This window comes from Megascapheus bottae, chromosome Y (assembly GCF_031878675.1).
Source record: "Megascapheus bottae isolate mThoBot1 chromosome Y, mThoBot2.hap1, whole genome shotgun sequence".
Classification (NCBI taxonomy): Eukaryota; Metazoa; Chordata; class Mammalia; order Rodentia; family Geomyidae; genus Megascapheus; species Megascapheus bottae.
Window position 1 is genome coordinate 4,228,846 of NC_143548.1, and position 5,529 is coordinate 4,234,374.

Genomic DNA, 5,529 nt, shown 5'->3' on the forward strand with positions numbered 1-5,529 from the left:
AAATGTTGGTTTGAACCTAAGATTTGCTCCTCCCCTACAAATTTTACATAATCTATATCAATATTAAACTGAAAGAATTTCCAGAATATGGATCTAATCTAAACTGTAAGAATTTTCCAGATATGAATCTTACTAAATTTTGCATGGAAAAATAAATCAAATAGCATCAGGAATTTGGTATACATGATTTCTATTCAAAAGAATATGCTTCAAGGATCTGAATGATTAGAGACAAATTGGCTTGTTTACTTTTAGAAACCCCATAAACTAGTAAAAATTTTGCCTTCCATTTAAATTCCAAACAAGATAGCAATAGTTTTTTCACCATTATTATTCATATTTCAGAGAATCCGCAAAAACATGAGAGAAATTGACAGATTTTAGAATCTAGACAAAGATATTCTAAGTTACTTCTGCTATTACTTTGCCTCATGAACAAATTATTGCTACAGGCATTTATCCAGGGTATTTGAATACATTCGTAATATGCTTTTCAAAATTTTGTAAAATGTGAGTAATTCAACTTTACAGCCCATAGTATACAGATATATATATATATATATGCAGAATAGTTTTTGTTAATTCATATTCTTAAATTAGTACATGGGTTTCCAACTTTATAAATTGTAGTTGAATCCAAATGACTTCAGGTTGTTTTTCATAAATCACAAATAATAGAATTACACCAAAATGTATAGAAAATGATGAATACCAATCAATTGACAAGGCACAAACTCAACTTAGAAGCATTCTCAGGTGAAATATGGTCTTTTTCAGAGGTAACCCCCCTAAAGATATGCAAGTAATTATCAAGAGATTAGTATGGCTGGACATATGAGAAGAAGACAAAAATGGACAAGGTGGAATTCCATGCAATGAACTTCATCAAGTCTTTAGTTGTTCTCAACACAAAATCTCACAGAAGTGTTGAAATTTGATACTATGTCGCTAAAAGTTTATATAAACATACACAATGACCTCATTTTTTAGTTCATCAATATTCTATGACCACACTGTTCATATTTTACTGAGTCATCAGTTAGAGATACTGTCTGAAATTCTTTCTAAACATGAATTTCTATTGACAGGTTTTTGAAAAAGCCACTGGTTAACTCTAGGTTGCAGCTTGTTTATTTGTTAACTCTTGGCCTTACTTTGAAATACTCATGGTCTTGGCAAACACTGCTGCATCATTTTTATCTTCGGCTGCTGTTTTTAATGACAAAAGGGAATTCCAAGTAGTATGGCAGTTCCTCAAAAGACTAAACATAGAGCTCCCCTATGACCCAGCAATTCCACTATTTGGCATTTACCCAATCATCTAGAAACAAGGACATACTAAATCCATCAGCACAACAATGTTCATTGCAACACTATTATTTACCATAGCAAAGATATGGAACCAAACTAGATGTCCCTCGGTTGATGAGTGCATCAACAAGATGTGGTATTTGTTCACAATGGAATTCTATGCTGCTGTCAGAAAGAATGACATCGCCCCATTTGTTAGGAAATGGAAAGACTTAGAAAAAATCATATTAAGTGAAGTAAGACAGACTCAAAGGAACTTAGGCTCAATGGTTTCCCTCATTTGTCATAATCAGTAGAAACCTTGGGTCCCCTAGCAGAGATTTGCAATAGAGCAAAACCTTGATACAAAATGCTATATGGTAGGATGCTGAATGAAAGGATCTCTAGGATGTAGAAACATAAGCCATATTGTGAATGATTGTTGTTCTTAAGATACTATGTTATCTCTCATCTCTTTTGCTGTCCCTTGTTTATCTCATATTGTTACAGTATCTCACTTTGTTACCTGATATATCAGATATATTTGTATTTGGTTATTTGAAATTGGACAGGGAAGGAGGCAAAACAAGATGAAGGGTGGGTGTGGGGGGAGGGAAATGGTGACCAAGACTTGTGAAAGGGTATCAATGTATGGGAATTAATGCACCATCTATCTGGCAAATATCATGTAACCCTTCTATTAATTACAATAAAAAATATATGAAAAAAAGAAATTCCAAATACTTCTTAGAATAGAGGGAATAAAAGTTTTCTAAAAATACAATTAATGAGAATGGAGTATGGTTGTCTTTAATGTTACACAGCATCATATCACAAGCAATTTACAAGTTAACACTTTCTGAAACTGTGTGTTTGGAAAGAAGGGTATGACAATTTTCTACATCTTGAGGGGAACATAACTTCTAAGTCCAGGACAAAAGAGATATTAAAACACTGTATGTAGAAAACTGAAAAGGCCAGATTCTCTCTTTCGATAGTTATATTATCAGCAATTCAAAGCTCATTACACAAATAAATAATCTTAAGATGAAACCCTTGAAGAATAAATTGGAATGTGTAAGTGTTTCCTTTGACCCATGCTGATACTGAATCCAGCTGGAGTTCTACTCCAAGGAACAAAATGTATGTTGCATAAACATAAATGTCTCTATTACAAAAGCTGGAAATGGTGCTGTGGCTCAAGGGTAGAGTCTGGACTTGAGAAAAGTTTAAGAACAGTGCTCAGGCCCAGAGTTCAAGCCCCATAACTGGCAAAAAAATATGCCAATGAGAACAGAGAGTCAGAAATTAGGAAAGCAACTCCTTTTGCAATAGCCTCAAAAAATACAATACTTAGGCATGTAAATACTAAGCATGTAAATGAATTCTACGATGAAAACTTTAAACACCTAAAAAAGAAAATAAAAGTAGAACTTTGAAAATCAAAAAAACTTCCCATTCTGATAGATAGGAAGAATTCCAATTGTGTATAAAAGTTCTTCCAATGAAAATATTAATGTGAAAATGAAAATTCTGAGGATCAGAGGAAGATGGTGGCAGTTCAGCATGAGTCTTGCTAAGCTCTCAGAAAGATACTAGCTTTAGCAGTGTAGCAGAAAGTTAATAGATAAAGAACAATTTTACAAAGCTGTAATAGCACAGAGATCTCAGTAGAAGAAAACGTAAGGTTGCCTGCACGCCTATGGTGGTGGCAGAACCTGCCATTGCCCAGATCATCTGTGAGAAGAAAAGGCATCAGAGTCTGAGCACTCACTGCCTACTTACTAGCAGCACAGACCTCCCAGCTATATACTGACTCAGAAAACCAAGGAGAATTGTGAGTATTTACTTTTTTATATTTTTATTGTAATTAATAGAAGGTGCAAACTAAAGACATCTTTACTCCTGTTTGCAGAACGGCAATGGAAAGGTAGCTCCTATCCCCCTAGATGACAGCAGCACCCTCTTTGTATTGGCCAAGTCCCAGCTAGACAAATTAGCAGACAAATGGAGCCTGAGAAGTGTTGTGGGCAGCACAATCTCTCAAAAGGGTAAAGGTTTTTCCCAGAGTCAGCTTTGCTGTGTACTCAGTTCCTACCCTGTAGGAAGAGGTTCCTCCTGCTCTCCTCTCCTGATAAACAAAGCCAGAGGTAGATCTATCCTGGAGCTTCCTGCTGAACTGGCTAAAACAACAATAGACATAAGATAGATTAGAGTGAGTGCTAAACCTCACCACTGCCAGGTAGAATACAACTCCAGTCTCATTCATGCTACCAAAAAAGTCCACTTTCTCATGCAGGACACATAAAGTTCATCACCCTGCTAGTAAATGAATCTGGGTGAGCAGTCACAGAGGCCCTGAGTCCAAAAGGCAGAACTTTTTCTGCCCAAACAAAGATATTGATTGGAAAAACCAGCGGATCCAAACCATAGGAGAGAAGGGTTTCTTGAAGCATCTGGATCCCAAATTCAGTGGAAACATGTTATGCTCAAAGAACAGAAGAATTCTTATTTCCAATCATAATTTTTTCAAATTTTACTACATATTTCATTTGCATTTTTACTTGTTCTTTTTTGCCATTTTTCCTCCATCCCATTTTTTTCCTTTCTGTCACTGTGGCCAGTCCTAGAAACATAATGACTTGTAGTAGTCCTCCTTCATTGTGTACAGATGTGTCACAAGTAATATTTTTATTAATTCAGTGCCCTACTTTTAAGTCTTTTGATTTTTAATCATAGCATGCCTTGTTTAATAACTCATAATTGAGAGGCCCTCATCGGGTGCCCTGCCTCCTGCCCTCGATGCCTGAGTCACGTGTCCCCCGTGCTTTGGCGGCCTCCGCACCCGTGTCTGGAAAGACCAATCTGATGGCACCCCGGAAAGGCGATTCTGGAGGCCACATGGAAATCTGCATCACATTCCCGACCGAGTATGTGAAGAAGCAGCTGCAGCCGCCATGGTACCAAGGCATCATGGACTGCTTATGGCAGACTGTCTGCAACCATTGCTTCCTGGGCCTGTACAGGGGTCTCAGCTCCCTGCTCTTCGGCTCCATCCCCAAGATGGCCATCAGGTTTGGAGTGTTCGAGTTCCTCAGTAACCAATTGCGGGACTCGAAGGGACGGCTGGACAATACCCTCGGGCTGCTGGGCGGCTTGGACACTGGCATGGCCGAGGCTGTGGTCATTGTCTGTCCCATGGAGACCATTAGAGTGAATTCCATCTACCATCAGAATTCCCCCAACCTCAAGTACAGAGGATTATTCCATGGGGTTAGGGAGATTGTTCAGGAACAAGGACTGAAAGGGTCCTACCAGGGCCTCACAGCCAATGTGCTAAAGCAGGGCTCTAACCAAGCCATCCGTTTCTTTGTGATGACCTACCTGCGCAACTGATAACCTGGGGGACAACCACAACAAGCCCATGAACCCACTGATCACAGGGGTGTTTGGAGCTATGAGAGACGCAGCCAGTGTGTTTGGGAACACACCTTAGGATGTGAGAAGACCTGGATGCAGGGCCTGAATGCACACAAATACCGGAATACATTGGACTGCCGCTTGCATATCCCGAGAAACAAGAGAATCAAGGCATTCTACAAGGGCACTGTCTCCCGCCTGGGACTAGTTTGCTGGGTGTGGCTATTTTTTGCATTGGTCATCTATTATGAGGTGCTGGAGCTGCTCAACAAAATATGGAAGACGGACTAAATCCAAAGACTGCGGGGACTGTCCCAGGCACTCCAGACCGACTTCTACCACTGTATCTATTATGATTCCAGTGCAAAAAGGACCCCTTGTCACTTGCTCTCCATGAGCGTGGTCTGTTTGTGGCCATAGTGTGTTCCATAGCGATGTATCTACCCCGTGGTCAGTATGTAATACCACCCTGTGTCCGTGTGTCTAGATAAGCAGTGGCAAATGCTCCTCCGGCCTGTGAATCGGCCCACTTATCCATGTGCTTACTTGTGAGCCACATGCTTGTGTTTCGTGTTCTGTGTCACATGGCCCTGTGCCCAAGGAGCCTATGTGGCTTAGGTCCTGCGCCCTGTAGCCACATTCTGGTCACAGTCCGGTGCCTTCCACTCTGGGTGGCAGGGGCATCTTGTTCTGGCCTACCACAGTTGCCTCCAGTCTCCAACCTGGCCTCGCCGCATTCCAGGGCAGCATGCCCGCTGCTTCTCCCACTCTTGGCCTTAATAGGTCTCCGGACCTTCCTCCGCCGGGACAGGGTGGCAC

General features: G+C 40.4%; 1 pseudogene; it reads left to right on the forward strand.

Annotated features, from left to right (window-relative positions):
* The first annotated feature begins 4,092 nt into the window (after window positions 1–4,092).
* Window positions 4,093–5,001, forward strand: LOC150040220 (tricarboxylate transport protein, mitochondrial pseudogene; annotated as a pseudogene).
* The last annotated feature ends 528 nt before the right edge of the window (window positions 5,002–5,529 follow it).